At 39.5% G+C, this 12,770-nt stretch overlaps 1 pseudogene; it reads left to right on the top strand.

Annotated features, from left to right (window-relative positions):
* Window positions 1-324: 324 nt before the first annotated feature.
* LOC123253482 lies at window positions 325-9,094 on the top strand (annotated as a pseudogene).
* The last annotated feature ends 3,676 nt before the right edge of the window (window positions 9,095-12,770 follow it).

The following is a 12,770-nucleotide window of genomic DNA, read 5'->3' as shown; positions in this document are numbered from 1 at the left end:
AACCAAACCCACAACATCTCCAAGGTATATCTGTATGTTCCAATCTTCACTTGAAACCAGTACCCAGAGCTGTAGTTGGGGAAGAAGCAGGGCAGGGGGAAGGGAGATACAAAAAAAGAGACAGAATATCCTTACCTTAAGAGTGATGACAGTAAGGATATTGGGTAGAATTAGGCCTCCCATAGCCTAACAACTCCAGGCACAAAGTGATTCTTACCACTCAATGAAACTCCACTTTAACATTGTTTTCTTTATGAAATACTATTTCTAAGAGTAAGAAATAAGAGAAAGATTTTAAAGAGGATGAGAGCTGCAAATGCAGTAATGGAGGCTGTGGCCATTACCCATGCTACAGCTTCTCAGAACCACAAGCGAGAGTTGGGGGAAAGGTGAATACCAAAGGAAGATGAGGAGCCCTGCAAAGGAATTAGCAAGCCTTCACACCAGAGGTGCTAGGCCTCCCTGAACACCTTAGACCCCCAACCTTGTGCCATCAATACAATACAATCAGAACTAAATTTGGAAGAGACTAGAAAAGAAAAGAAAATTGGGGGGGGGGGGCAATGGAATGCTTCTTGGATTAAGGAGGTACAAAAGAATGCCACTGAAAATAATAGGTTTGAAGCTAAGAAATGTTTTGAACTACCTACTGTTAACTTGGAAAAAGCATAGACCCAAGTCTTTAATCAGAAGAGGGATAGGTCCAATATTCAGCCACCACACAGAGCTCAGTGCCAAGATTTACACAGGGCCTACATCCTGGGGAGGCCGGGGATGTATCCCTGGAAGAAGTCACCACGCTGGATGCTAGCTCCAAAGAGGGACAGAACTTGGGCGTCTTTTATACCCTCTGAAGAACTTGGTAGGGCAAGCCTGCATAGACAAACTGCAAGACTCAGGGATATCAGGGAGTGGTCAACTATAACAATTACAAAGGAAAGGGTCAAACTAAGAGCTGGGCTTCCTGAGAGAGGGCTGTAATACAATGGGAGAAGCTTCTAAAACAAATAAAGGCACTCAACATTGGAACTATGTCCAGAGATCCCACCAACACTAGGGTCCCCAAACAAACAGGTGTGCCTGGTACTGGGGTTTCTCAAAGGGCAAGGGTAAAATTGAGGTGTCCAGATTTCACATTGACACTACTGAACTGGATGAAGTGAATAGAAGGAAAGAGTTGGATCAAAACAGAAAGAGGAAGAGATAAATAAAAAGAAAGAAAATAAATAAATAAATTTAATGAACTTGGGATAAGGTAGATAAATGGGTAGAAAACCTAGGGGAATAGACCTGTATCAAAGTAGAACAAAGCAAAACTAATCCTGGCATCAAAGCACTGACTTAAAAGGAAAGGAATAAAAATCAGTACAAAAGAAGGAAAATAAAATGAAGGGGAAAAAATCCAACAATCTTAATTTTAAGCATGAGTGGATTGGGGGTGGGGCAGAACTGTGATTCTCAGAGTATAGGTAACCAGGTGAAGAAACTTCTTTTTTTAAAAAACCCTCAACTTCCTTCTTGGAATCAATACTGTGTATTGGTTCAAAAACAGAAGAACAGTAATGGCTAGGCAATGGGGCTTAAGTGACGTGTCAAGGGTCACACAGCTGGGAAGTGTCTGAGGTTAGATTTGAATTTAGGACCTCCAGTCTCTAGGCCTGGCCCTCAATCCACTGAGCTGCCCAGCTGCCCCCAAAACTTCTAAATTAATTAACAGTTAACATTTAAATAACATCTACTATGTGCCAAGCATTACAATGAACACTTTACAATTATTATCTCATTTAACCCTTGCGACAATCCTGAGAAGTAGGTGTGATTATTACAACCACTTTACAGATAAATAAACTGAGGGAAATTAAGACTAAATGACTTGCCCAACTAGTAACTGCCTATGGCCTAATTTTAACTAACGTGTCCCTGACACTTACTAGCTGTGTAACTCTGGGTACATCACTTTACTCTGTTTGCCTAAGTTTCCTCATCTGTAAAATGGGCTGTAAAACGAAATGGCAAACCAGTCCAGAATCTTCGCCAAGAAAATCCAAAATGTGGTCACAAAGAATTAGAAAAGACTGAAAGGACTGAAAAGCAGACTGGCTGGAGTTCCAGGACTCTCCAGCATGCTACTAACCCACTTCAGTATAAATTAGCACTTAGCACCCAGCCTAATCTCTTAATAAATGTTTACTGATCAAATGATCCACACCTGCTCTGGAGCTGATTGTCTCACCGAATTGCCTGGGTCACTCTGAGGTTAATTGACTTACCTTGGGGCTATGTGCCAGTATGTACAAAAGGTGGGATCTGAAATCACATCTTTCTGATTTCAAGACTGTAGCTACTACTCCAGGCTTCCTCCTGTGAAAAATAAAATTAAAGAAACAGATTGGCATCATGGGTAAGAACGAATATTCTGAATACAAGAAATACATCTACAACATAAAAATGTATACAAAATGAAAAATAAAATTCACCATGTGCCCAGTGAATAACAAAGGAGACATTCTTGGCATGCTATCAAACAAACCAAAATTAAATTGAAAATTAAGAATATCAGGAGATTGCATTACACTTAAAGAAATTATACAAAAATAAATCAACAACAATAATAAGCACATATGTACCAAATGCCATATCACCTAAATTCACAAGGGAAATATTAAGGTAACTGCAATCAATGGAGCAATATTAGCCAGAGATTTCTCAGAGCAAAATGTATCTAACATAAGGATCAATGATCAAAATGTGAGCATTAAAAGATATGCATATTTCTTAGCATCATATGGCACACTTTTGTAAGAACTGGCTATGACAGAACACAGAAAAAATGATAAAGAAATGTAAAAATGTAGAAATTCATAAGCATCCTTTACATACCATATTGTTAAAAATAGTAATTAATACAAAGAATCCAAGCAAAATATAATAGCATAACATTTTATTGATATAAAGAGAATAAAAATTAATGACATCCTGAATGAGTCAAAAAGCAAATCACAGAAATGTTAACTAAATGAAAGAGAATGATGGTGAAAAAAATCCCCAGATTTAAAGCAATCCTCAGAAAAAAACATTTTCAATGCAAATATACTAGGAAATGACAAAAAAAGGATGAGTTAGAATGATGAAAAAAAAAAAGCACAAAGGGTAAAAAGAGGTCATTTTGAAATATAGAGGATAGATAAAATGGAAAACAAAATGATTATAGAAATGACAAGGAAAACTAAATGGCTGGTTCTTGAAAAGACTAACAAAAATCAATAAACTTATAGTTAACCTTCTTTAAAAACTATATGAAAAAATCAAATTGCCAAAATAAAAAATGAAAAAGTCAAAATCACAACAGAGAAGACACAAAAATAATCAAAACCTATTATTCACAATTACATCCAGACAAACTTTAAAAGAAAAGAGTTACTTGCAAATTATCTAAAACCCAAATTAATAGAAATCGAAATAGAGATCTTAATCCAATTACAGAAAATGAAGCTGAATAAACTATAAATGAACTCTGTTGGGAAGGTGGTAGGAGTGGAGGACTTTGATCCAAAATACTTTACAAGGAAAGTGTGTCAAATATTTAAGTGTCTATTAATACCTATACTATGCCATTTTTTCCCAAAATATCTTGCAAAATTTCTTTTATGAGATAAATATATAGTCCTAATGCCTAAAGAAGGATAAAGCAAGAAATAAAAATAAAACCAGTGTCACTAATGATGCAAACAATTTAAATAAAATCTTAGCAAAATGACTCTTATCCAAAAAGTTACTTATCCAAAGCAATGATCAAGTAGGACTTACACCAAGAATATAAGGATAGATCAGCATTAGGAAAGCAATTAAAAGTAATCACATTAAAACCAAAAGGACCCAGGAGGAGCTAGTGTTCAGTGGATTGAGAGCCAGGCCTAGAGACAGGAGGTCCTAGATTCAAATATGGCCTCAGACACTTCCTAGCTGTGTGGCCCTGGACAAGTCACATGACCCATACTGTTCTTCTGTCTTGGAAAAAATAGACAGTATTGATTTTAAGAAAGAAGATAACAGTTTAAAAACAAAAACAAAATGATTTAAAACCATATGATTACATCAACAGACAGCAGGAAAAATCTTTAACAAAGTATAACACTAATTTATGCTAATGCTCCAAAAAAGCAAAGGCACAGAAGCATTTTTAATGATATGATTTTAAAAGAAAATACATATGTACAAACAAAAGCTAGCATATTTGCAATGGGAAAAGCGCTAGCCGATTTTCTAATAAATTGATGAATAAAACAAAGATGCCCATTCATTACAATACTGATATACTTCTTGAAATACCAGCAATAGCAATAAGGGAAATATATTAAAGGTCTAAACACTGGCAAAGAGGAGATAAAATTATTCTTCCTGCAGATAACATGATGGGTTACTTAGAAAACCCAAGAGAATCTGAAAAGACAGACTATGATAATGTCTTCAGGAAAGTAAAGGAATACAAATTAAATCCATAAAATTATCAGAATTTCTATATGACATATTGAAATCCAGAAGGAAATAAAGAGGGAAAAAAACATTCAAAATAAAATAAATGCATAAAATCAAAACCACAAAGATACACTCAGGACATATAAACACAATAACAAAATGCTCTTTAAAGAAGAAAAGTATGACAAATATTTGAAAGGTTATTCACAACTCATAGTTGGGAAGCAATATAATAAAAATAATGATACCTTTAGTTACAGATTTAGAAGTATGCCAAACTGCTAAGGGGAAGGAAATAACTATATGCAGACCTAGACAAAATAACAATGGATTTGAAGAAGCCAAAGTTTCTAGAAACTCAAGGGAAATGCTAAAAAATGACAGAGACACCTCTAGACCTCAGATTATACTACCATTATGCAATCATCAAAACTGCCTAATTCCAGTTTTAAAAATATAGAAAAATAAATTGGTAGATCAGACTGATCTCGGCAGGAATTAGAAACAACAAACTCAATAACCTAGAGTTTGAGAAAGTCAAGAATAAACTACCTGGAGAAGAACTTTTTTTTTTAATTTTAAACCCTTAACTTCTGTGTTTTTGACATATAAGTGGAAGAGTGGTAAGGGTAGGCAATGGGGGTCAAGTGACTTGCCCAGGGTCACACAGCTGGGAAGTGTCTGAGGCCGGATTTGAACCCAGGACCTCCCTTCTCTAGGCCCGGCTCTCAATCCACTGAGCTACCCAGCTGCCCCCCTGGAGAAGAACTTTGAGAAGAGTTCAGAAAAAAAAAAAACTAGAAATAATAGTTTGACAGAAATTGAGTTTAAGACCAATATCCTACCTTCAAATAGGCTAAAAATATATGACCTTAATATTAAAGGTCACAAAAAACATTAGAAGAAAATAAGATCAGGCACCTTTTACAACTACAGATGGGGAGAGCTTTTAACCAAACAGGAGATGAAATCACAAGAGATAAAACATTATTTCCATGACATGAAGTTAAAAATATTTTTTAGACAAAAAAAAAACCTTTGCAAATAGGATAAGAAACAATTGATCAAGGAATAAAAAACTTTGTATCATCTCTTGTTGAAAAAGTTATGATATTCTAGACATATGGGGAATTAACAGAAATATATACTCCCAAATGCCATTTGCCAATATATAAATAGTCAAAGAATGAACAATTCTCAAAAAACTTGCATGCTTTTAACGACCACATGAAAAGACTGCTCTACATCACTAACAAGAAATACAAGTCAAAATAATCTTGTTTGACCTTAAAAGCTGAAAAATTGAAAAAGATGACAAAAGATAGAAATGGTCAGTGTTGGAGAGGCTACAGAAGGAAAAGCACACAGACCCACTGTTAGTGGACTTTTCTAAATTTCTCTAAAGCAATCTGGAATGTTGCTTTATATTGATTAAAATGTCCATACCCTTCATTTCCCTTCACACCATGTACCACAAGAAGACCAAAGAACTGGGGGCAGCTGGGTAGCTCAGTGGATTGAGAGCCAGGCCTAGAGATGGGAGGTCCTAGGTTCAAATCTGGCCTCAGACACTTCCCAGCTGTTTGACCCTGGGCAAGTCACTTGACCCCCATTGCCCACCCTTACCACTCTTCTGCCTTGGAGCCAATACACAGTATTGACTCCAAGATGGAAGGTAAGGATTTAAAAAAAAAAGAAGACCAAAGAACTAACCCATATATAGCAAATTATTAATTATAAATCTTATTTGTGTAATAGTAAAAACTGTAAACTAAGCAAATATCCATTAATTGGGCAATAAATCTTAGGACATGAATGAAATGCAATCGTACTATAAAGTAAGAAGTGAGGGGCAGCTGGGAAGCTCAGTGGATTGAGAACCTGGCCTAGAGACTGGAGGTCCTAGGTTCAAATCTAGCCTCAGACACTTTTTAGCTGTGTGACCCTGGGCAAGTCACTTAAACGTCATTGCCTAACTCCGACCACTCTTCTGCCTTGGAGCCAATACACAGTATTGATTCCAAGATGGAAGGTGAGAGTTTAAAAAAAAAAGTAATAACTGACAAATATGAAAGATTCAGAGCAGCATACAAGAAAACCTATAGAGCAAAGAGTTGATAAAATGATATACATATTGACAACAATAAAAATGCAAAGAACTACTAGCAAAAACCATACCAAACCAGGGATAGGCTACACATGAGTAATAGAGAATGTACAATCAGAAGTGATTGAAGTCATTAGTTAAAACTGAACTGTTTCTCTATTTAAAGAAAAATCTTTGTTATAAGGAAATATATTTGGACAGAGAAGTTACTTTTCTGAATGTAAAACTAAATGAGGCCAGAGCCAGTTAAATTTAGGCTCAACAATCCAGCAAATGCAGTGTCCCAAAAGTTTTAGTGTAGTCTTAAGCCTGGAGATAATTAAAAGTGTGAGATTGTTAAAAAGAAAGCACTTTGCAAACTTTATGGAATAGGAACAGAACTTGAGACTTGATCCCTAAGGAACTTCTAGAAGAGGTTACTTCCTCTACCAATGTAGGTCAGTTTCTACCCAGCAGCAAATATTAAAGGTTGCCTGAAGCAGGCTTAGGAATGGGCACTGTAGAAGGAATGGAGCTAGCAGCAAAAAGGGTTGGGTAGTGAAAAGGGAGGCCCCAAAGATGGAGTTCAGTCTCCTCGCTGGGTGAGATCCATCGGCAGCTATTCTTGTGGTTTTCCTGCTCCCTTACCATTACCATTGTAAGAAACACCAGTGTGTTTCTGGCATACCAGTACCCTAGGAGACAGTGGTCCTTTCTGAGGTGCTGTGGTTGCCATTGTGGTATTCCAGACACACTTGAGACCAGAAGAAGTAGAGTAGCAAGGCTATTGTGGTTTTTCAGACTCAAGGAAATCTAGAGCTAGCTTGAGGCATGGAGGGAGCCAGGTGCTACAAACCTTCTTTTTTCCCTGATAGATGAGCCTGGAAACCTCAAGAGTTGGATAGAGCTGAAACAACTGAAAAAAAAAGCAGGATACTAAGCAAGCATTACTGTAGGTATTCCCTAAGAGGTTGGCCTATGGCTATGTTGGTGAACCTATGGCCAGAGTGAACTGCTCCCTTCCCCCTCTCCACCATGCCTGAGGACATTTCCCATATCACCTGCCCCTCTCCCCAGCAGCTCAATGGAAGTTCTTTTTCCCTCCCCAGTCTGGGGTAAGGCTGGGGGTTCATATGCGGTATGAGGGTTGCAGTTTGGGCACTTGGTCTCTAAAAGGTTCGCCATAACTGGTTTATGGGCTGGTGGTGGTCTATAGGGTGGGAGTCACTCCTGCATGCGCTCCCTGACAGTAGGGCGTAGCAGTCATGGTGTCAGAAGAGTCATGTTGTTTGTGTCCTCTTAGAGGCATGGAAGTTAGAGTTACATAATATATCCAACAGTTGTGCAAAGATGAAAATGAAGACTCCGTCTGGTTTCTTGACCTTGATTATAGGAAAACATGCATAGAACATTTAAGGAAAATGCTAAAAAATGTCGGGCAGTACCATATTGGCCCAAAGAATGGCATTTTCATTGTTGAAGAGATACTGTCATAACTCAGTATTGGTCATTATTGATGTGAAACCCAAAGATCTTGGACAGCCAACAGAAGCATATATTTATTTTTTTTGTAATAGCTTGGATTTTTATTGACTTAAAAACACTCCAAAAAGGGGTCCATAGACTTCACTGGACAGCCAAAGTCAGGATCTGTGTCATAAAATAGGCTGAGTCTCTATTATAAGGCACAGATATCAAGGCCCTTTTTCTCCTTGAGAAGCATATATTTCACTTGAAGAAATTCATGATGATGGAACTCCAATGGCAAGAGCACGGGAACATATGAGGCAGAAGAAGATGAAGTTGAGCATCTGTTCCTTGATATCCAAGATACTACAATAGGCACCATTTCCCAGCCAATTATCAACCAGATCTATGGTTTAAGGCAGTGATGGGCAAACTTTTTAAAGAGGGGCCAAAGGAAAGAAAATGCTCATCTGTCGGTCTGTTTCTGAGGCAACTCTTTCGAAGTTTCATTGTATTGTATCCTACTCATTGTATTGGTCAGATTGGGAATAATGTTGAGGGACCAAATAGAACATTTCAGGGGTATACATCTGGCCTGAGGGCCATAGTTTGCCCATCACTGGTTTAAGGAGATTGAATGTTAGGTTTCTAGACATGAGAAGCTACCTGGAGGAAGTGGCTATGGGCAAATTACCTACGAACCACCAGATAATCTACAAACTGCAGGACATCTTCAAACTGTTGCCTAATGTCAAACTGCAAGCATTTATGAAGGTATTCTACCTGAAGATGGTGGTGGTGTATGTGGCCTCACTTACCCATTCATTGGCTGCCCTGAACAGTCTTATCAACAATAAGATTGCCAACCAAGAGAAGAAAGAGGTGCAGGACAAAGGTGGGGGAAAAGAGCAGGAAAGATGAGAAAGGGAAAAGGAATGCGCAAGAGTATGAGAAACAAAAAGGGGTCAAGAGGATAAGGAAGATAAATAAAGAGTACAACAAGAAAAGAAAAGTTTCAAATGAAATAAGAAAGAAAAAGGAGGCAAGAAAAAAGAGAAAAAATGAAATCTTTTTTTTTCTATTTGAAAATTCAAATATTAACAGTGTGCTTGCTGGAGGGTTCTCTTGCCTCCTAATTGATGCTATAAAATTTTCTGAACAAGAGCTTTCAACCATAATCCATTCTTGTCTCGTGATCATTCAAGTGAATAGATGGCTCAAGAGGACAAATGCTTTGCCTAAGATGGCATCAGTAAGACATAAGACATTGGCATATATGTGCTGGGGTTTCCACCAGGGTCACATAGCTTGGAAGTGTCTGAGGCCACATTTGAACTCAGGATCTCCCAACTCCAGGCCTGGTTCTCTAGGTACTGTGCTACCTAGCTGACACTTTACTTAATTTCAAACAAATGATTAAATGCTTTGGTTTATTTTTTTAATTGTTTCAATAACTGCCTGTGGCACTGAGAAGCTGAATGATTTGCACATAGTCACACGGTCAGTTATAGATCATATTTGGGTGGGACTTGAACCAGGACTTCATGACTACAAGAAGACGGTGCCTAGCATATAACAAGTATTTAATAAATACTTTGTCAATCTACTCCCATTCACCGTTGCTATATAGAGGTGTTTTTCCTGAGATTTCTCCCCCATTCGCCATATAACAACAAAAGGGCCCAACGGAGGATACTTGCTCTTTTGGGGACATAGAACTTGAGGGTTATTTCAACTAGGCCACTGTTTCGGTGCTAATGCAGAGGCGAAGAGACTCTCGCATGTGGGCAGGATTGGCCCAACTACTGGGGCTCTTCTCCAGGTTAAGAGACAACATCAGCTCTCTCACTCTGCCACATAAAACCCTCCCTCTCTGCAAGGGCATCAAGGAGCCCACCAGAATCCCTAGCACTGGTAAAGCCCCAGGACTGGTTCAAACTACACCATAGCAGCCTGCAGGCTTCCCAGCAGTCTTGGCAGCTAAACTCCACAGCTGGGCTCCCTGGGAGATTGTTTACAGCCCGCCCTGTCCACATTCCAGAGCCCCCAGGGATTCTACACTGCAGAGCCATAAACAGCAGTCAGCTATGAAGGCCCTGAACCTCTCCTGCATAGGGAAGAAGCAGGTTTTTAGCTAGTGAAGATCTGTTAACTGCAACAGGCCACAGGGTTGGTTATTCAACTAATCAACTGGAAATAAGCCATTCTGGGTGGAGGGGAAGGAATTCTGTTTTCAGGGGAGCAAACGAAAGACTTTTCTCTAAATAGTCTTTGCAAGAGAAGGCACGAACAAGCCAGGAGCGTAGGAGCCCTCTCGCTTGGGGCTGGTTAAATGACTACTGAAAACTTAAGAGAATTTGAATTTTAGCTCATCTGATCCTAAGACGGCCACTATTTGACCCACGTTTGTACAGTGTGAAGGAGGTTCTCTCTCTGGTGACAAATGGGAATCTAGAGATGGGAGAAGTCAAAGGGAACAAAATTCAATCACTAACATGCATCTCAGCCCTCAGCCCTGCTCCATACACCTAAGATATATGATGGGTGGCCCAGAAACTTTATTCAGCTTCCACAGCTTAACACTACACTAAGATTTCTGCCTTAGTCAGACTAGCACAGTTTGAAGCCATTCAACCTTGAAAAAGTTCCTGAACATAATTCACTATTAAAGCTTCAAAGATTTACATTAAAGCTACACGAAGGCTTCTGGCCTTTCTCATGGCTCACTCCATTTTCCCCAAGCCCCTCGAACCAAGCCTGTTCCGTCTGTACCATTTGCTGCGGTCTCTGGAATACCTGCTTCACAGGTAAGACATTTGCTTTCATCTGAATCCTTTTGCCTTCTCACTCCTTCTACTGAATTGTACTCCCTGTAACCTGGCTCCCTCCTGATTCCACAGCACCCCTGACTTCCCTTTTCCAGTATTCATACAGCTTCCCCATGCCTACTCACAGGTTGTAGCCAGCTGGAATGCTCCTTGCTTTCTGTTGTCACTTCCAAGCTCTCCTTCCTTCTTCAGTAAGTTTAATGCCCGCCTCCCAGTCCTTCTCTCCTCCCTGACTCCTGCCCTCACACTAAAGACTTTGACAAATATACTTTTACTTCCTTAAACACCTTAAACTCCCAGGTCCTCAACTTAGTAATACCCCATGACCTACTACAGCTGTGCACCAGGCACATCATTGATCTTGCTATCACCCACAAGTGTTACACATTCATGCTCATAAGTTCAGAAATTCCTTTGTACGGCAATAATGTGCTGTCGTTCCATTCCCCCCTCTGCCTTACATCCCCTAACTGTTCTTTTTCTTCTCCATGGCCTCCAAGTCCTGCATTCCTGAGTTCTTGCCCAGGCCATCATCCCTATATGGATTGTACCCTCCTCCCTTCCCCATCTCAACTCTTGGTTGAACCAGTTCAAATCTTGGTTATTCTCAACTTGAGTTTCTTGTCCCCTTACTCCATCCTCTAAACTTACTGAGCCAAACCCTAGCCTTGTCTGACTCCCACCACCTGCAGCTACCTTTCTTCCTATTCACATGCTGAAGAACAAAGCTGGAAGAAGCTATCTTAGCCCCACAATGCATTTGTGTTACATAATTTCAACCGGGCTCTCAATAAAACAAGGCAATTCCACTCTACCTTCCTAATCAGTTCACTATCTGATTTACTCACTTGTCTTTTCTAAACCTTTTCAGCCTTTTTCAACCTTCCACCTCACTTATAAAGTGTTTGAAGTCTGACCTCAGGACTCATCTTTCAACTGAAACAGCTCTCTTCAAATTTCCCAATGATCTCTTAATTGCCAAACACAATAGACATTTCTCAAGTATCCTTCTTAATCCTCTTTGGTAAATTTGAACACTGTTGATCTCTCTCTTTTCCTCAATTCTTTGTTTCCATAACACTGCTCTTTCCTGGTTCTCATTCTGTCTGACCATTCCTCAGTCTCCTTTTCTGGATCTTTACCTGAGCTCCACCCACTAACTGTGAATGTCCCCCCCCCCCAACTCTATTCTGGGTCATCCACTCAGCTGTCAAACTGATGTTCCTGGAAATGCAGGTCTGGCAGCATTAACCATCCATTCAATAAACTCCAGGGGCTCTTTATTACCTCCAAGGTCAAATATAAAATCCTCTGGTTAGCTTTTAAAGTCCTTCACAGTCTGGCCCTTCCAGACTTAACACTTGACTCTCCTTTCCACACTCTATCATCCATTAACTCTGAGCTCCCTGCGCGAGCCACTCTATCTCCAGACTCCTAGAATTCTCCCCCTCCTTGTCTTTGGCTCCTGGCTTTCCTGGATTCCTTCAAGTCTCCATTAAAATCCTACCTTCTTCAATAGGATTTTCCCAGTCCCCCTAAATGCTGGCTAGTGGCTTCTCTCAGAGATTTCCTCCAATTTCTTTTGTGCCTTCCCTCTGTATCCTGTCTATAGTTTGTCCAGACAGTTGTTTGCATGCTGGATCCCCCAACAGATTGGAGGCTCAATGAAGACAGGGGCTATTTTCCCCTTTAGTGTAATTACAGGCACAATGGCTGGCCCATAACCACTTAATAAATGTTTGAAGACTCCTGTGACCGTAGCTTCACCTGAACAATTCAGCTCTGGTACTAAGTACATGGTGCAGGAGAATGAGGAAAACAGCCAGTTTCTTTATCTGCTTTATACAGCCAAAATATGGTAATATGACCAGCAATTAGACCTTGAGTGTATATATGTGTGTGTGTGTCTGTGT

The sequence above is a fragment of the Gracilinanus agilis genome, chromosome X (genome assembly GCF_016433145.1).
Source record: "Gracilinanus agilis isolate LMUSP501 chromosome X, AgileGrace, whole genome shotgun sequence".
Lineage (NCBI taxonomy): Eukaryota > Metazoa > Chordata > Mammalia > Didelphimorphia > Didelphidae > Gracilinanus > Gracilinanus agilis.
The sequence above is the reverse complement of the archived record's forward strand: the minus strand, read 5'-3'. Positions and strand labels throughout refer to the sequence as shown.